At 47.1% G+C, this 20,752-nt stretch overlaps 1 protein-coding gene across 1 annotated transcript in view; it reads left to right on the top strand.

Moving 5' to 3' along the window:
* The window catches only part of OPA3 (outer mitochondrial membrane lipid metabolism regulator OPA3), a 73,883-nt gene that overhangs the window by 48,112 nt on the left and 5,019 nt on the right, over positions 1-20,752 (top strand). The window lies entirely within an intron of this gene.

Below are 20,752 nucleotides of genomic sequence, written 5' to 3' on the forward strand. Positions count from 1 at the left end.
CTGCCTGATTCATGGGGCCCTATGGCCGTCCCTGTGCTAGCCACTGTTAACTCTTGAAGGGCCAGGCCTGGGCTCCCCACCCCAATGGACTGAGGGAGGGAAGCGTGCCCAAAGGAGAATCCAGTAGGCATCTTTCCACCCACTCGTTAGACAAATGTTTACTGAGCACATGCTGCATGCCAGGCCCCATTGTAGTAGCTGGGAATGAGCCAGGAACAAGACGAGGGCTCTCACCATCATGGAGCTGACATGTAGCGCGGGAGATGGGCAGTAAAGAGGTGAAGGGCTGGTCCTGTGGCAGTGTTCAGGATTAATGGCTCATTTAGATCAGGATGGCTCTTTTGAGATGAACCCCAATGTCAGAGTTGAGTTTTTGCAATAGATATCATATGGCCTTCAGAAATGAAACCATTTACTATCTGGCCCTTTACATCAAGAGGTTACTGACCCGGAGCCCCTGGCTGGCTCAGTCAGAAGAGCATTCGACTCTTGACCTTGGGGCCCTTGACCTAGGGGTCATGAGTTCGAGCCCCATGTTAGATGTAGAGAGTATTTAAATAAACAAACCTTATAAAAAGAAAAAAAGTTTACTGATCCATAAAATAGACTAAGGAAGGGGAGTCAGCAGAATGAAGACTGGCACCCTTGTCTCAGTTGTCCTAGTTCTGGAGGCTCCTGCCAGCTCTGGGCACCGTGTAGGACCGAGAATGAGACCGGTGACAACATCTCGCTTCAATGACTCCAGACCCAGCTCTGCTTCTTTCCCTCCCCACCTGTAGGCATCATTCCACCAAAGACTCTGCCATAACCCTATCACACACACATCACAAGTGTCTATGGGGCGCCTGGGTGGCTCAGTTGGTTGAACGTCTAACTCTTGATTTTGGCTCAGGTCATGATCTCAGGGTCATGAGATCTGAGCCCCGCGTTGGCCTCCTCGTTCAGCGTGGAGACTGCTTGTCCCTCTCCCTCTGCTCCTCCTCTCTCTCTCTCTCTCAAATAAATAAAGTCTTTTAAAAAAAGTCTCCATCTCAGCCCATGGTGGCAAGCCATAGTGAGAAGCAGAGTTTATGCCATATACCTATTTATATAATTCACTGTTCACACTTATGAATGTATTATAAATATGGCATAATCCATGCATTAGGGGACAGTATATAACAGAATATGAAAATATTTTTATGTAATATGTAACAACATTGTATAGCATATGCTGTGTGTGCTTGTCATTGGAATGAAAATTTCACTAAATACCGTTAGTATGTACAGTGCAATCTGATACTTCTTACTGTGTTCCTTTTCATGAAGAAAAGCTACAGATACAGATGTGTCCTATGTGCCTAATATGTGTGATAAACATACACAACTCGTTCTATGTATTCTCTAACACATATGCTGACGTCATACATCATATATTACATATGTGGTCAGAACAGAAGTTTTGCTACCTGCTAATTGCCCTTACCACGTGCCATGCACTCTGTTCCTTTCTTTTTTATTCTATCTCATAAAGAAAGGCCCGTATATATGGATGAATTATGCGGATCTACATAAAGGGGGCTGCCTTGGGCCCTTGGCTTGTGTTCTAGGTGAGGCATGAGCCACGGGAGGCTCTGAGCAGAGGAGGGACGTGAGTTGACTTAGGATCCCCCCTGACCGGCTGTGGGGGGCAATGATGGAAGCTGCCAGCCCAGGGAAGAGATGACTGTGATTGTCTATGTGTGGGGGTCACGGTGGCTGGACCGGGGGGAGACAGCAGAGGTAGGGAGAAGCGGGATTCTGGGGATGCTAATATTTCAGACGTGGAGCAGAGAGGATTTGCTAAGCGAGGGGATGTTGGGGAGTCGCTGACAGCTTCCAAGTCTTGGGAGTCTTGGCTGTGTGCGTCTAGAAGGGAAACCCTGGCAGGTTCTGAGATGGTGAGGCTGCCGCAGACCAGGCACGAGGAGATACTGAGACCCCCTGCCCTTCACTGTCCCCAGATCGCCTCAGATTTGGGCGCCCTGTGACAGGTTTTTGTTATTTGTCCTGAAGTGTATTGGCAAGGGCTGGAAACACGGTGCTCGTCTTTAACAAACCTCTGACATCACTGAGCTCACGCTCAGGCTGCGTCTCTAACATTCTTTCTCTCGACTCCTCCATCAGGGAACGCTCTTGATGTCCATTTGGGACCTCCTAGAGGAAGGAGGAAAGGGAAGGGTGGCCTGGGACCTGGAATCCTTGGTCTTAGAGTGTCTCTTGGCCCTGGAATGGCAGTGCCCAGGCCAGGCTCCCCGGAAGTGCTCCCGCCAGGTAAGGGTGATTGTGCACCTGGCGGGGGCAGGGGGGGTGTCACCGATGACTCCGCCACGTCCAGTGTGCCCACCTTGCTCAAAGGGCCCATCCCCGTGCCTTGATCTGAATTTTGTTCTAAATTGCACACTCTCTTCAAAAAGTTCAGCCATTTCAGAGAAACCAAAGTCCCCTCCTCAAAAGGAATCCTGTCTCCAGTTTGGGGAAACTCTGGCAGCCCTTTTAGGAATGGTCTGGCCATACTTGAGATCCCTTAGGAGCTGTCCACTGCTCTCCTTTTGGGACACTGAGGTCTGCATGTGCATCTCTGGCCAGTGTCTTTCCTTAGGGAGATACCAAGAGCTGAAGGAACCGAATGCATTAAAAAATATTTATAGTTAATACTAAAACACTCTTAAAAATTCTGTGGAGTAGTAGCAGAGGAACTGTCAACACTTGGAATGTTCCAGCTTGAAAATTTTTCAAACCATAGAAATGCACATGAAATGTAATTATTCTTTTAACTTACATTTTCCAAAAAAAAAAAAACTTACATTTTCCTGCTTACCTGTAGGTTGAGTGTCTTGGTAGGCGTTTATCGGACATTTGTGCTGCTTTTGGGAAATGCCTGTTTTCATTGTGCCTATAATATCTGTTTCTGGTATGTGTTGTTCAACTGAAGTTTTTCGTTTTAAAATAACCAAATCAGGGATCCCTGGGTGGCGCAGCGGTTTGGCGCCTGCCTTTGGCCCAGGGCGCGATCCTGGAGACCCGGGATCGAATCCCAAATCGGGCTCCTGGTGCATGGAGCCTGGTTCTCCCTCTGCCAGTGTCTCTGCCTCTCTCTCTCTCTCTCTGTGTGACTATCATAAATAAATAAAAATTAAAAAAAATAAAAATAAAATAAAATAACCAAATCTGGGGTGCTCGTATGGCTGAGTCGGAAAGAGCGTGTAATTCTCAATCTTGTAATTCTCAATCATGGGGTTGTTTGAGCCTCGTGTTGGGTGTAGGCTTGACTTAAATAAACTAAAAAAAAGTAATAAAATAACCAAACCTGTTAGTCTTTTTCCTTTCAAGCATTTGCATTTCTTTCTGGCCTTATTTGAGAAGGACTCTTTTACTTCAAGGATATCTATCTACAGCTCTATTTTCTCATACTTTCATTCAAGTTTTCTTTTGAGTCATTTGTCAAGAATAGGTTTTTGGGGTGCCCTGGGGGGCTCAGCCAGTTAAGCACCTGCCTTCAGCTCAGGTCATGATCCCAGGGTCCTGGAATCAAGCCCTGAGTCCGGCTCCCTGCTCAGTGAGGAGTCTGCTTCTCCCTCTCCCTCTGCTCCTCCCCCTGCTTGTTCTCTCGCTCTCTCTCCCTCATAAATAAAATCTTTTTTTTTTTAAGTAGCTTTTTGTTATGTTTTAATTTTTGAGGCATGTAAGGTTGGGATCTACATTCCTCAGTTTCCAAATGAATGGTTGGCCCACATCTTGAAGTGTGAGGGATGCCCCATCCTTTCCCACCTCCCCTGAGACTGGACAGCAGTACCTGCTATGTCCCCTTGACACTGGTGCCTCTTTCTCATTCCTGTCCCACCGTCCATTTATGTGTCATGTCCCAACACCATCTTGTTTTGAATGACGAGTTTGAAAATATATTTTGATCTCTTCTGAGCTACCCGGCAGTCTCGTTCTTATTTTCAGATTTACCTGAGTTATTTTTTTGTGCCTTTGCTTCTATTTGATATACATTCTTAAAAAGTTAATAGATTTTATATTTTTTGAGTAGTGTTAAGTTTGCAGAAAAACTGAGCAGAAAGTACAGAGAATTCCCATATATCTCTCCCCAACCTCCCATACACACAAAGCTGCCCCTGCGATTAACATCTGGTGTTCATGAGCTGTATTTGTTACAATTGATGAGTCGATATTAACATTACTAAAGTCCATAGTTTTCTTTTTCTTTTTTTTTTTTTTAAAGATTTTATTTATTTATTCATGAGAGACACAGAGAGAGGCAGAGACAGAGGCAGAGGGAGAAGCAGGCTCCTTGCAGGGAGCCTGATGCGGGACTTGATCTTAGGACCCCAGGATCATGTCCTGAGCCAAAGACAGTTGCTCAATCACTGAGCCACCCAGGTGCCCCAAAGTCCTTAGTTTTCACTGGGTTTTCAACTCGGTGTTATACATTCTATGGGGTTGGACAAATGTATAATGCCATATATCCACCAGTACAGTATCACATAGAACAGTTTCCCTGGGGGCATCTGGGTGGCTCAGTGGTTGAGCATCTGCCTTTGGCTCAGGGTGTGATCCTTGGGGTCCTGGGATCAAGTCCCACATCAGGCTCCCCGGAGGGAGCCTGCTTCTCCCTCTGCCTCTCTCTGTGTGTCTGTCATGAATAAATAAATAAAATCTAAAAAAAAAATGGTTTCACTGCCCTAAAAAACCCCTGGGCTACACCTGTTCCTCCCTCCCTCCCCACTCCCTGAGCCTCTGGCAACGCTAAATACTTGGAATCCTATGACACGCAGCCTTTTCAGACTGCCTTCTTTCACTTAGCAATATGCATTCAAGGTTATTAGATGTCTTTTTGTGCTTGGTAGCTCATTTATTTTTATCCTTGAGTAATGTCCCACTGAATGGGCATACCACAATTTGTATATCTACTCACCAATTGTTGAAATGCATTTCTGAAACAGCTCGACTTCCTTGAAAAAAAAACGTCTCCCTTCGGCTTCAGGTCGTCATCTCAGAGTCCTGGGATCGAGCCCCACATTGGGCTCCCGCTCAGCAGGGAGTCCTGCTTCACCCTCTGCTTCTGCCCCTTCTCATGCTTGCTCTCTCTCTCTTTCTCTCTCTCAAATAAATAGGAAAAATATTTTGCTCTTTATGTTGCAAGATTGATTTGGGGGAGAGTTTTTGTTTTTTGTTTTAGGTGTCGTGTTTCCTGTAGAACATCTAGGTTCTGTGGAATAAATTAATAATAATGATGTCAATCTATTGAGTGTTTAGTATCAAGCTGGGTGGTCAGTGCTCTTTATCACAGACCCATTTAATCCCTCCATTACCTCTACCGCAGAGCTTCACTTAGCATCCTAAGGTGCCAGGAATATTGTTGGTGGGACTGAGAGCCAACATCAGTCTTTCCATCTGCAGTGAATGTCATGTATTATCTTAAACGGTGTTCTAAGGGAGGTGCCGCATGTGGCGGATCTGCCAGTTTGGAGTTGGGGGGACGGGAACATCTAAGCACAGGTTAGAGTTTGTCTTCCAGGCCTTAGCATGCCCAGAGTTGCCACGTCCTGCACGAGCGTGAGCATCTCCTAGGGCCATGCCACCAGATGTTGTGCCAACCGTGTGTCTGCATCTCACTTGGGACACACTATGGTCACATGGAAACATAGTGCCTGGCTAGTCACGACCGAGCAGGGAAAGTGGTAGAAGATGAACACTCACTCTGCTCTCCGCAGCTCTCCTAAACCAAGTTCCAGTTATGTAAAAACAGAGAAATGCAGCATCACTGAGAAACAAAAGGTGTGGGGTAAAGAGAAAGTCCCTCAGAGGGCCCTGTTGCAGCCCTGTGCCCTCTCCTCTCACCCCATGTCTTAGTTACTGCCCAGATGACTCAAACTTTAACAGTTTTTTTTTTTTTTAAGATTTGATTGATTTATTTGACACAGAAAGAGCGTAAGCACACAAGCAGGGAGGAGAGCAGAGGGAGAGGGAGAAGCAGACTCCCCAAGGAGCAAGGAACCTGATGTGGGGCTCAATCCCAGGACCCCAGCATCATGACATGAGTCAAAGGCAGATGCTTAACCAACTGAGCCACCCAGGTGCCCCAAACATTAACAGTTTAAAGCAAAAACCAATATTGCTGAGGCTCAGAAAGTTAGGCTTAGCTGGGCACTTCTGGGTGGTTCTGGCCCTGGATCTCTCGTGAGGTTCAGACTGGGGCTGCAGTCATCCAAAGACTTGACAGGTGCACAGTCCAGTTGCAAGGAGGCTTACACACGAGGCCAGCAAATTGGTGTTGGCTGTTGGCAGGTGCCTCAGTTTCTCCCCACCAGGACCTCTCTAGTGTGGACCCTTTACGCCTCCCTCTGTCTCTCTCTAATACTCCTGCATTTGCTGAGTCAGTGAATCCTTGAGAATCACAGGATACCTGGCCAAATCGCAGCCAGCCTGTAGCCTCCAGGCCCTTCTACCCTGAATCTGGAGTGGGCTGGTGCTCGCTTCGGCAGCACATATAGTAAAATTGGAGTGGGCTGAATGGTGCGCTCCCCTCCCTCCAAAGAGCACAGGTCCTAATCCGTGGGACCTGTAAATGTGACCTCATGTGATAAAAGTTTTACAGATGTGAGGAAGTTAAAGATCTTGAGATGCAGAGATTTTTCTGGATTGTCCAACCGAGTCCTAACTGCCATCACAGTGTGCTCACAAGAGATGGTCAGAGGGAGATCACACACAGAGGAGAGGCCATGTGAAGGTGGAGTTGGAGATGGGGTGGGGCAGCCAGAAGCCCAGGAATGCCAGCAGCCACCAGAAGTTGGAAGCCACAGAGAATCGACTCTTCTCTTGAGCTTTTGGAGGGACTGCAGCCCACCTGACACCTTGATCTTGGCCCAGTGATGCTGATTTTGGACTGTCCTCCACAACTGTGAGAGGAAAAAAAATCTGGATTAAGTCCTCAAGTTCATGGTAATATGTTACAGCAGCCAGAGGAGACTAATACATTCCCACAGTCTCTGATGACTCCCCCTGAATAGCTCTGACCTCTCAAAGAAAGAACAAGCCTACTCCACTTTGCTGGTGGTCTGAGGGGGCCCGGATCTTCCAGAGACTTCTTGTGACTTTCTGCTGTGTTGTCTGGGACCAAAAAAATCATTTCTTGACTATGGATATAGATATTTTCATGGGATGTTTGTTTGTTTGTTTGTTTGTTTAAAAGATTTTATTTATTTATTTCACATAGAAAGAGAGGGAGAGAGAGAGAGCATAAGCAGGAGCAGCAGGCAGAGGGAGAGGGAGAAGCAGGCTCCCCGTGGAGCAAGGGTGCAGGGCTCCATCCCAGGACCTGGGGTCATGACCCAAGCCAAAGGCATATGATTAACCAACTGAGCCACCCAGATGCCCCTCCACTGGGATATCTTCACACAAGACTGTGCACAAATCTTCGTATGGATTTTATTTTCTTTTTCTTTTTTTTTTAAGATTTTATGTATTTATTCATGATAGACATAGAGAGAGAGGCAGAGACACAGGAGGAGGGAGAAGCAAGCTCGATCCCGGGAACCTGACGCAGGACTCGATCCCGGGACTCCAGGATCACGCTCTGGGCCAAAGGCAGGCACTAAACCACTGAGCCACCCAGCGAGCCCCTCTTTTTTTTTTTTTTAAGATTTATTTATTTATTCATGAGAGACACACACACACACACAGAGTGGCAGAGACATAGGCAGAGGGAGAAGCAGGCTCCATGCAGGCAGCGCGATGCAGGACTCAGTCCTGGATCCTGGGATCAGAACCTGAGCCAAAGGTAGATGTTCAACCACTGAGCCACAGGTGTCCCTTTACGCGGATTTTCATTCTATTCTGTAACACGTAGGAAGAGAAACCCAGACACCCTGGTGTCCAGGTTTAGAGACAGAGTTTCTCTTGGCCTTGAAATACCCCCATGAGAGAACCCTTGAAGGGGGCAGCAGGTGGCACTGCTGGTGGCTGGTGGCCATTGGGTGGTTTCCACGTGGCCTTGACTTCCAACAACCAGATGAGCCTCTTTTCTTGGCCCACACACCCATTCCTGCACACATGTGGAGTCAGACATTCTTGTGGGACACCCAGGGGACTTCCTATCACAGACATGGGGATCTGGGACCTGGGGGGCAGTGAGGATGGACTCAGAGAACCAGAGGAGGTGCCCCACTGACTTGCAGACAAAAAGGACACTCCTCTCCAGACATGTCACTTTGGGGGCTGTGGGGAGAGACCACGAACACCCCAGCCCACCTCTGGCTGGATAAGAAGTTCTTCTGCGTACCCTTCACCTGGTGACAGGTAAACTGGGCCCAGAGAGGGCGGGACACTTGTCCAGGGTCACCCAGCGGGAAGCTGGGTCACAGCTAAGTGTTGACACTGGTAGCATATGTCTCTCCGTGGAGTGCAGAGCTCCTGGAAGGAAAGGAAAGAGGAATGGGTCTCTGTGTCCCCAGGAGAGCCGAAGGATCAGAAGGGGAAGGAAGCCACCAAAAGGGCCAGGACCTACCTAGGATTTTCTGGATGTAGGTCCTGCAGTCTTCAGCCTCAGACTTCTGGGGATCCATGGGGATGACGATGAACTTGTCCCAGGTGTAGCAGCATCTCTGGGTGGGGCGTTGGAAGGGATAGAAGTCTCTACAGCAACTCCACTTGGAGTCTCTGGGGCCCAGGGCCACATTGCCACAGAGCAGCCTTCTTTCCTTTCTTACCATTAGCACCTCTCCTGGGGATCAGACACGGCTCAGCCTCCACCCTTCTTCCACTCCTTATTTCCCTCGCCCTTTTATTTCTTTAAGATTTTATTTATTTATTTATTTATTTATTTATTTATTTATTTATTTATTTATGCATGAGAGACAGAGCGAGAGGCAGAGACACGGGCAGAGGGAGGATCAGGCTCCATGCCGGGAGCCGGATGTGGGACTCGATCCCCAGGACCCCAGGATCACACAACCTGGGCTGAAGGAGGCACTAAACCGCTGAGCCACCTGGACTGCCCCTTATTTATTTATTTGAGAGTCAGACAGCCAGCCAGAGAGAGCACAGCAGGGAGGAGAGGGAGAAGCAGGCTCCCCACTGAGCAGGGAGCCCACTGGGGGGGCTGGATCCCAGGACCCTGAGATCATGACCTGAGCCAAAGGCAGATGCTTAACCCACTGAACCACCCAGGTGCCTCGCCTTTTTTTTTTTTTTTTTTAAGACACCAAGTGGGGTTGCAATACAGAAATGCTCATAGAGAAGGTTCACAAAAAAAGAAAGAAAGAAAGAAAGAAAGAAAGAAAGAAAGAAAGAAAGAAAGAAAGAAAGAAAGAAAGGTTCACCAGGACAGTCCCTGTGGCGCAGCGGTTTAGCGCCACCTGCAGCCTAGGGTGTGACCCTGGAGACCTGGGGATCGAGTCCCACGTGGGGCTCCCTGCATGGAGCCTGCTTCTCCCTCTGCCTGTGTCTCTGCCTCTCTGTCTCTATGAATAAATAAAATCTTTAAAAAAAGAAAGAAAGAAGAAAGAAAGAAAGAAAGAAAGAAAGAAAGAAAGAAAGAAAGAAAGAAAGAAAGAAAGAAAGAAAGAAAAGAAAAGAAAAGCTTCACCAGCTGGGCCCATAATGAGACGGGCTTCTTGACTTTAGCACTTTTTTTTCTTTTTTTTTTTAAGATTTTATCCACTTACCCAAGCCAAGGGCAGATGCTCAACCACTGAGCCACCCAGATGTCCCGACTTTGGCTCTTGACATGGCCGATCACACCCTTTCTCCCTCTGAGCCCAGCAGATGTCCCATTTCTTTTTTTTTTTTTTTTTTTTTATTCATCAGAGACACACAGAGAGGCAGAGACATAGGCACTTATGTCAGACACTTAACCGCTGAGCCACCCAGGCGACCCAGATGTCCCATTTCTGCTCCCACCCAAGAAGTACTCCCTAGCTCCAGCACCCACACTCAGCTTGAGGGGTGTCCTCATAGGGGCTCCCCAAGAACCCGAAGCGGGGAGTGGCAGGAGGTAGGTCAGAACTGCAACCCTGAGGCTGGCACTTGAGCAGAGCAGAGATGCTCCCTGACTGCAGGCAACCCTCTAGCCCTTCCCTTCTGGGCCCCACCCAGCACCGCCTGCCTTCCCTGTCCAGGCCCCTGTGGGCCGAGGATGGGGTCCCCAATGGCAGCTCTGTCCTAGTACCGGCCCCTCTGCTTTTATGGTTTGGGTTTGAGGTTTGCATAATCCCAGTTTGTGAGAGCCCTAAAGATCTGACCCTGTCTCCTGCTGTTTCCCTGACTTACCTCAGGTCATGGGGGGAAGGGTCCCACCCCCACCCCCACCCCGCAAAGCCAGCTCTGCAGTCTCCCCTTCAGAGGAATCACAGCCTGTGATTCTTAAGGGGCTGGAGCCCTTGAACCCCTGGCCAGGGATCCCAGCTCCTCCAGAGATTGAGGTTCAGTTTATCACTCGGTGTCTCAATTGAACTGGCTGCTATTTCATATTTGCCTCTCAGACATCCCCAGAAAGCCCTTCTGTCCTCTGCCTCTCACTGCTGCTCGGCCACCTCAGGGGGGTCAGACCTCCCGGCCCCCCACACCATGCATACTCGCCTTTGGAGGGATGGAGGCTTCCGTGCAGAAATGGAAGCAGCAGGTGGAAGAGAACTGCAAGGGAGAGAGATATGAAGGTGGAGGAGCCTCTGGAGAGAGGGAACAGGTGGTGGGAGGCCCTTACCTAAGAAGATGAGGAGTCTGGACTCCCAGCCAGTGCTGCTCCTGGGCACTGGCCTGCACCTGGCTGTCCCTTGTTGGTGCCTATCATGGCAGCCACAGCTTGTGTGTGGGGAGAAGGTTACTAATCACCTCCCTTTGTAATTGGAGGGTAATGAAGAACATATCTGTTGACTGGTTTTACCAGTTCCATATAGCTTTGGAAGCCTTTGTTAAATTCCTAAGTGATAACTGTATTTTTGTTATGCTCCTAAAGTGACTTTGAGTGGGGCTGATTGGGAAGACCTCACATAAGATTATGACTAAACCTGGGGGGTGGCTCAGTGGTTGAGGGTCTGCCTTTGGCTCAGGTCGTGATCCTGGGGTCCTGGGATGGAGTCCTGCATCAGGCTCCCCGCAGGGAGCCTGCTTCTCCTTCTACCTGTGTCTCTGCCTCTCTCTCTGTGACTCTCATGAATAAATAAATAAAAACATAAAATATTTTAGCAGCCACATTCAAAACACAAAAAGAAACCAGTAAAATTAATTTAATTTAATTAATTTATTTTTTTAAAGATTTTATTTATTCACAAGAGACAGAGAGAGAGACAGAGAGAGGCAGAGAGACAGGCAGAGGGAGAAGCAGGCTCCATGCAGGGAGCCCCACGTGGGACTTGATCCCGGGTCTCCAGGGTAAGGCCCTGGGCTGAAGGCGGCGCTAAACTGCTGAACCACCTGGGCTGCCCCAGTAAAATCAATTTTAAGGATATATTTTGCTTTGCCTGATATGTCCAAAATATTATCATTTCAACATGTAACCAGTATAAACATTAGTACTGAGAAACCCTACCTTTTTTTTTTCATACCAAGTCTTCAGATCTATTTCTGTGTTTTCACCTACAAAGAAGCCACTTTTTGGCTAGTGACATTTCAAGTGCTCAATAGACACCTGTGACCAGTGGCTAGGAGAGTGTTGCTTAGCTCTGGAACCTTCTAACAGAAAGGGAAACCTAGTACTAGCCATTAGAGAAAAGGAACTTTTTATTTTATTAAGAGCAAAAATTGGGACACCTCAGTGGTTGAGCACCTGCCTTCAGCTCAGGTCATAATTCCACGGTCCTGGGATTGTGTCCCGCATCAGGCTCCCCACAGGGAGTGTGCTTCTCCCTCTGCCTGTGTCTCTGCCTCTTTCTCGGTGTCTCTCGTGAATAAATAAATAAAATCTTAAAAAAAAAAAAAAAAGAGGGATCCCTGGGTGACGCAACAGTTTAGCGCCTGCCTTTGGAGGCGATCCTGGAGACCCGGGATCAAGTCCCACGTCAGGCTCCCGGTGCATGGAGCCTGCTTCTCCTTCTGCCTGTGTCTCTGCCTCTCTCTCTCTCTCTCTATGTGGGACTATCATAAATAAATAAAAATTAAAAAAAAAAAGATTATGACTAAACCTGCCTGACTTTCTGGCTCAATCACAGAGCCAGGAATTCCATCCCTCTTGCCCACCTGGTGGGCCTGAGCCAATTCCTGGTTGGCAGCCCTATTTGAAGGGCGGGTGGAAAGCGTTCTCCCGTGGAAGCTCCAGGATCCCTCCTACGCCTTACCTCCTGTGTATCTTTTATTATAAAACCACAACTGTAGGCATAATGTTTTCAGGGCATTCTGTGAGTTGTTATAGCAAACTTTTGGACCTGAGGGAGTTGGCAGGAGCCCTCGAATTTGTAGCTGGTTGGTCAGAAGTGCAGGTGGCTTGGGAACCCCTGCTCATGGTTGCTGCCTGGGGTGGGAAAAGTCTTTGGGACGGAGCCTTCACCCTGTGGAGTCTGCACTGATGCTGGGGGATTATTGCCAGAATTGCATGGCAGTACACCATACCTGTCGGCCAGCTGGGGGTGAACCAAAGCAGTACCTGGACTCGTTTCTCACGACCAAATTATCTTTTCTTCTTAAGTGGACAAAATGTACATAACATACACGCAATCATTTTAGCCATTTTAAGTATTTAATTCAGTGGCATTAAGTACACCTACAGAGTTGTGTAACCATCACCACCCTCTTTGTCTAGAATTTTTTCATCATGCCAAACAGAAACCCAGTACCTCTTAAACAACCAAGTTAGTTTTTCCCCCCTTTTTTTTGCTACAAATAGGGCCCCTCATTCCTCTCTTCAGAAAGTAATTACAGGAATATTGGGAGAATGAATTGCTGCTAGCCCTAGACTGTTTGAGGGGGAGGCACAAGATGTTCTTTTGGACGAAAGTGAGAGGAGAGAGGAAGGAAGTCTTTACAAGGTATTTAGAGAACAGGTTACTTCTGTGGGCATCTGCTGCTTAATCTTGCAAGATACAGTGTGTGTGTAAGGCACCTGAGAGCCCCCTGCCTCTCTGACTTTCCCATGAGTCTTGAGCTTTATTTTGATTTTTTTAATTAAAAAAAAAGTTTTGGGACGCCTGGGTTGTTTAGCAGTTGAGCGTCTGCTTTTGGCTCAGGGTATGATCCTGGAGTCCTGTGTCAGGCTCTCTGCATGGAGCCAGCTTCTCCTCCCTCTTCCTATGTCTCTGCCTCTCTGTGTGTGTCTCTCATGAATAAATAACTAAAATCTTAAAAAAAATGTTTTTAATGTTTTAAGTAATCTCCCATACCCAATGTGGGGCTTGAACTCAGAACCCCAAGATCAAGAGTTACATGCTCCACCGACTGAGCCAGCCAGGCTGCCCTGGGTCTTGAGCTTTAAACTTAGAAGAGGGACATGTCACACACCATACAGTGGCACAGCCTCTCCTTGCCCTGGAGGGCACTACCCCAGCAATTAGCAGGGAAGGACCCCCTCAGAGAGCCATGCTAGGCCTCAGGGACCCTGGGCTAATTTTTGTGTGTCCCATTGTTACTTTCTTAAGAATAATTCCTGGAAATGACAATGGCTGGATCTGATCACATGTACATTTTGAATTTTCCTCTTTCATTTAACTAAGCAAGTCCTCAGTATTCATAGGAGAAAATTTAAAAACCAAGAGCACCATAAAACCTACCTGCTAGAAATCATCAGCACTTACTTAAATTTTGGTACATTTTCTTTACAAACTAAATTTTTTTTTTTTTTTTTTTTTTTTTTTTTTTAGTTCTCCCCAACATCTTAATCTGGAAAACTGTCAAACTTACAGAAAAATAGAAAAAACTGTACAATGAACACCCAGGTGCCCTTACTAGATTCGCCACTTGTTCAAATTGTGCCCTGTCTGTGCCCTTCAGAGATCTTGGATCTGCATGTTTATGTCTATGATTATGTCTGCTGCTCTAGCAAAATGCCACCGGATGAGGGGCTTAGACAACAGACATTTATTTTCTCACCGTTCTGGAGGCTGGGAAGTCCAAAATCAAGGTGTTGGAAGATTCGCTTCCCAGTGAGGTCCTGTTTCCTGGCTTGCAGACGCTGCCTTCATGCCCTGTACTCATATGGCAGAGAGAGAGAGAGAGAAAGCCCTGGTGTCTCTTTCTCTCCCTTCTTTTTTTTTTTTTTTTTAAGGATTTTATTTATTTATGCATGAGACACAGAGAGAGAGAGACAGAGAGAGATGCAGGCTCCACGCAGGGAGCCCGATGTGGGCCTTGATCCAGGGCCTCCAGGACCCCACCCCAGGCTGAAGGTGGCGCTAAACCGCTGCGCCACCGGGGCTCGGGGCTGCCCTCTTTCTCTCCTTATAAGGACACCAATCCCTAGGGGGCGCCTGGGTGGCTCAGTCAGTTGAGCATCTGACTCTTGATTTCTGCTCAGGACATGATCTCAGGGTCCTGGGATCAAGCCCTGTGTTCATCTGGCTGCCTGCTCAGGGGTGTCTGCATCTGTCTCTCTTTCTCCCTCTGCCCCTCCCTCCTGTGTTTTCTCTCTCTCTCTCTCTCTCTCTCTCTCTCTCTCTCTCTCTCTCCCTCTCAAATAAATAAAAAAATTTTTGTAAAGGACACTAATCCCATCCTGGGGGGGTTCTTGCCCCATGAACTTATACAAACCAAATTAACTCCCAAAGGCCCCACCTCCAAATACCATCTTCATGGTATTTCTAGTCCTGGGGGTGTGCACAAACTACATGTAGTCCAAAACACTTCACACCTCTATCTGTCTCTGTCTCCATACATACACAGATTTTTTTTTTCCACTGAATCATTTGAAAGTAATCTGCAGATGTCATGACACTTTACCTTAAAAACTTAAGTGTATGTCTTCTAAGAATAAGGACCTTCTCCCACACAGTCCAAAAAGGCCATCATACACTATACACATCATAAGAAAATTCTTAATAATTTCAGAATGTCATCTAAGAAACTTTTTTTTTCAGATCTCTCCAACAATGTCAAAATGTCTTTATAGATTTTTTTCCCATCCAACCCAGGATTTAGTCATGGCCCACACATTACATTTTATAGTCATCTCTTTAATCTTTTGAAATCTAGGGCAGCTTTGCCTTTTTTTGGATTTGTATAACTTTGGAGTTTTGGAAACTTCTAGCTCAGTTGTGCTGCAGAAGATGCCCCACACTCTGGACTCATGAATAGATTCAAAGTGAGCATGGGCACCTGGTTGGCTCAGTGGTTGAGTGTCTGCCTTTAGCTCAGGTTGTGATCCCGGGGTCTTGGGATTGAGTCCTGTACCGGGCCTCCCACAGGGAGTCTGCTACTCCCTCTGCCTCTCTGTGTGTGTCTCTCATAAATAAATAAATAAATAAAATCTTAAAAAAAATTTGGGGATGCCTGGGTGGCTCAGCAGTTGAGCTCCGTCTTCAGCTCAGGGCCTGATCCTGGAGTCCCAGGATCGAGTCCCTCATCGGGCTTCCTGCATGGAGCCTGCTTCTCCCTCTACCTGTTCTCTGCCTCTCTCTCTCTCTCTCTCTCTCTGTGTGTCTCATAAAAAAATAAATAAATAAAATCCTAAAAAAAAGATTCAAAGTGAACATTTTCAGCAGGAAAACCTTGTGGGTGATGCTGTGACTGTCCCCTGAGGACTCCATTGGGTCACAATATCAGTTGGTCCCATTATAGATGATGCTGAGTTTGATCACTTGGCTTAAGTGGTAACCACTGGGTCTATCCACTGTGAAAGTAAAGTGCCTTTTGCCCTTTTGTAATTAATCAGGAGGTTATTTATTCATTGGTTGACTGATTGATTGATTGATTGATTGATGTTTTTAATAAATATTCCCTGAGTACCTGCTCTGAGCCTGGCCCCTTACTAGGCAGTGCTGGGGGTGATCACAGGAGTGACCAAGACATTCTTGGTCCTCCATTCTTGGGACTCCCAGTCCATGGGGGAGACAGACTGCTCCCCAGATGGTGATGACCCAGAGTGGTTGGAGGTTGGATGGCAGAGCCGGTACAGAGGGTGACAGACCCAGCCTGGGTGGTCAGCAAGGGCCTCCCACAGGAGGAAGCATGTGAGCCAGGACCCGAAAATTCAGGGTGACTCTGGTGGGAAAGGAGTGAGTGTTGCAGGCAGAGGGAATGGCATATGCAAAGGCCCAGAGATGAGAGAGAGCACAAAGGGGGCTGAGTACTGAATGAGGTTCCGTTGGAAATGGCCGGAAAATCAGCAAGGGGAAAGATCACATACGGCCTTGTGAGCATTTTAGAGTCAGGACTCTCAGTTCTTCTGTCTGTTTCTAAGCTGCTTATCCTGCTTTACCTTTTTTTTTTTTTCCTGAAAGAAGCTTTAGTGAGATGTAAGTGACACACAATATAACGCACATATATAAAGTGTGTAACTTGACTTTTGACAAATGTGTGTATCTGTGAAGCCACCTCCACACTGGAGAGAGTGACCGCATGTCATCACTCCCCAGGTTTGCTCAAGCCTCTCTCCTCTCCCCTCGCCCAGGCAACCACCACTCGGCTTCCTGTCACGACCCAATACAAATGCCAGGCCGCAGAGCCTGTGGACAGCACAGTTTGTTATCTCTGTGGCTTCTTGCAGTGAGTGTAGCTCGAGGGGGAGGGACATCCTTGAAGCCTTGCTCAAGATTTCAGGTCCAGAGAGGGAGCAAAACGACTGAGCCTGGCCCACCAGTCTGAGAGCTGTTTGCCAGGGCAGGAGAACAGCAAAGGGTCTTCGGGTGGCTGTAGAGAGGTGAGGTCCCACCAGCGGCACTCACCTTGGCAGACACTCTGCTTCTTCCCAAGTCACCAATCTCCCCCACCTCTCTCTCCATCACGAGAACCCCAGTTTGATTAGGTAGAAACATGTAGCCAGCCAAGAATGTTGGACTCGCCTGCAGTGAAGGGTGGCCCCAGGGTATGGAGGCCAATCTACTCCATGGGGTTTTCATGAAATCCAGTAGTTTCCTCATAAAAAGGGACAGATCAGATGCATGTGCTTTCTGACCACCCCTGCCCTGCCCACTGCCCGGAAGGAGGATATGGCACCCAGAGGGGCAGCAGGCATGTTTTGGACCTGTGGCTAAAATCCCCATAATCATAATGAGGGAGAAGAAGCTGAAAGAGAGAGAGTCTGGGTCCCTGGTGACATCCCGTGGCCACCATGTCAGCCCTGGCTGCTGGCCTCGGGCCCTGTGGTTGTGGGAGAAGAGGAATCCCCATCTGGGGAAGCCATGGGATTTTCCAATTTCTATTACCTGCTGGTCCTGGCTGACAGCAATGGTGCATCCCCAGACCAGGAGAGGGGTTTAGATTTTGGAAAACTGAACACCCCACAAATCCAACCACTCATTCTTGAGGCCACTGCCCTTTGGCGAGATCCCACTTGGGTTCAGCAGGGAGCCTTTGTCGTCAGTCCGCACACCTGCTCATGACAGCATCCATCAGTTTCAGGGGCAGCCACTCTGAGACCCTGACATTTTGCTTTGTTTGTTGGACAGTTTTTATTGAGGTATTATCTACATGCCATAACATTCCTGTTTCTTTTTTTTTTTAAACATTTGTTTTTTTTTAAGATTTTATTTATTTATTCATGAGAGACACAGAGAGAGAGAGAGAGAGAGAGAGAGAGAGAGGCTGAGACACAGGCAGAGGGAGAAGCAGGCTCCATGCAAGGAGCCTGATGTGGGACTTGATCCCGGGTCCCCAGGATCACACTCTGGGCTGCAGGCGGCGCTAAACCTCTTCGCCACCGGGGCTGCCCCAACATTCCTGTTTCAAGTGGATACTTTAATTATTTTGGGTAAATTTACATAGCTATGCATCCGTTACCAAAATTCAATTTTAGAATATTTCATCACTCTAAAGAGATCCCATGTGTCCATTAGCAGTCACTCCCCACCCCCACCCCCGCCCACCTCTCACCCCTACCTCCACACTCCCACACCTCACCCCTACTCCCACCCCACCCCCCACCCCCCCCCCACCCCCGCCCAGCCACCCCTAATCTACTTCCTGTCTCCAGAGATTTCCCTGTGCTGGATATTTCATATAAAAGGAACCGTACACTATGCGGTCTTTTGTATCTGGCTTCTTTGACTCAGTGTGATGTTTTCAAGAATTCATCTGTGTTGTAGCATGGATCACTGCTTCACTCCCTTTTATGTATTAATAATACTTCACTGTATAAATACACCAGATTTTATTTATCCATTGACCAATCGATGGGCACTGCATTATTTCCACTTTCTGGCTCTTGTGAATAAATGCCACTGTGAACATTTAGTGCACAAGCATGTGATTGTATGTAATTTATCTTGCATAGATACCTAGGAGTGGGTTTGTTGTTTATCTTTTTAGGAAAGTGCCAAACTGTTTTTCAGAGTGGCTGCACCATTTGACTTTCCCACTAGAGGTACATGAGATTTGCTTTTGCTCTGAAACCTTGAAAGCACTTGGGTTTTTTTGTTGTACTGATTATAGTTATTCTAGTAGGTGTGAAGTGGTACCTCATTGTGGTTTTGATTGGTGTTCCTCTAATTATTAACACGTGGAGCACCTTTTCATGTGCTTATTGGCCATTTGTATGTCTTCTTTGGTGAGATGTCTGTTCAAACCTCTTGCCCATTTTAATTGGATTATTTACCTTCCTAATGTTGTGTTTTAAAAGCTCTTCATATGTTCTAGATACAAGTCCTTTGTTAGATAATAATTATTATTATTAGGTTATATTATTTTAAAATAAATACATTATTATATATAAATATATAATAACATTATTATATATTATCTGCAAATATTTTCTCCCAGTCTGTGGCTTGCCTTCTCACTTTCTTAATGGTATAAAATTTCTTTTGTTTTTTTTGAAGATTTTTTTTAAAGATTTTATTTATTTATTCATGACAGACACATACACACACACACACACACACAGAGAGAGGGAGGCAGAGACACAGGCAGAGGGAGTCCCGACGTGGGACTCGATCCTGGGACTCCAGGAGCACACCCCGGGCTGAAAGCGGTGCTAAACCAGTAGGCCACCGGGGCTGCCCTTTTTAAGATTTTATTTATTTATTCATGAGGGACACAGAGAGAGACAGAGACACAGGCAGAGGGAGAAGCAGGCTCCCTGCATGGGGCCCAATGCGGGACTCAATCCCAGGACCCCAGGATCACGCCCTGAGCCAAAGGCAGACGCTCAACCACTGAGCCACCCAGGCGTCCCCCATTTCTGTTTTTTAAAAAGTAAGCTCTATGCCCAACTTGGGGCTTGAACTCCCAACCCCAAAATCGAGAGTTGTGCATTCTACCCACTGAGCCAGCCAGGTGCCCCGAATATTCTTTTTTAAAAAAGATTTCATTTATTCATTAATTTATTTATTTAGAGAGAACATGAATTGAGGAGAGGCAGAGGGAGAGAGAGAATCTCAAGTAGACTCTGCACTGAGCACTGAGCCAGACGTGGGGCTCAATCTCATGACCCTGAGATCATGACCCAAGCCGAAACCAAGAGTTGGACACTTAACTGACTGAGCCACCCAGGAGATCTTGAAGTTTTTTTTAAAGTAGTCTCTTTACCCACTGTGGGGCTTGAACTGAGATCAAGGGTCATATATCCTACTGACTGAGCCAGCCAGATGCTCCTCCTGTTTTTTAGAAGACAACTTCTTTTTTTTTTTTAAGATTTATTTATTCATGAGAGAGACACAGAGAGAGGAAGAGACATAGGAAGAGGGCGGAGAAGCAAGCCCCACAAGAGCCCAATGCGGGACTCAATCCCGAGACTCCAGGATCACAACCTGAGCCAAAGGCAAACACTCAACTGTTGAGCCACCCAGGGGTTCCTAGAAGACAAAACTTAAGCCTCATTGGTTCTCTTCCCTCTCCCCGCACCTGTCCTGAGGATGCTGAGTATTATTCCATTGAGACTTTATACTTTTCCTAGATACGTGTCTACCATCAATGCTTATTCTTGTTTTTATCCCACTGTAGGTACCTTTCAGAACTTTTTTTAAAATTTTAATGTTTATTTTTTTATTTTTTTTTTTAAATTTTTATTTATTTATGATAGTCACATCACAGAGAGAGAGAGAGAAAGAGAGAGGCAGAGGGAGAAGCAGGCTCCATGCACCGGGAGCCCGACGCGGGACTCGATCCCGGGTCTCCAGGATCGCGCCCTGGGCCGAAGGCAGGCGCCAAACCGCTGCGCCACCCAGGGATCCCTTAATGTTTATTTTTATTTATGATAGTCACACAGAGAGAGAGAGAGAGGCAGAGACACAGGCAGAGGGAGAAGCAGGCTCCATGCACCAGGAGCCCGACGTGGGATTCGATCCCGGGTCTCCAGGATCGCGCCCTGGGCCAAAGGCAGGCACTAAACCGCTGCGCCACCCAGGGATCCCCACCTTTCAGAACTTGTATGTGTTTCTCCACTTGACATTATGTTTGGGGAATTTTTCTGTGTTGAATATATAAAGCTCATTTTTTTCCTTTTGAAATTTCCGTTTTTTTCCCTTTTGAAATTACGACATTTAATAGTGAAACATTTCAGCATTGTTGGTCCGTAGGCAAAAGCATGGCTGTGGTTGTAAGTCACTGCTAGGGAAGCAAACATGAGTGATTTCACCATTTCTGCTTCGTTTGCTTTTAACTACTGGGCTTCACAACCACAGCGTAATTTACAGATTGTGACATAAAATCC

Source organism: Canis lupus, chromosome 1 (genome assembly GCF_003254725.2).
Source record: "Canis lupus dingo isolate Sandy chromosome 1, ASM325472v2, whole genome shotgun sequence".
In the NCBI taxonomy this organism is placed as follows: Eukaryota; Metazoa; Chordata; class Mammalia; order Carnivora; family Canidae; genus Canis; species Canis lupus.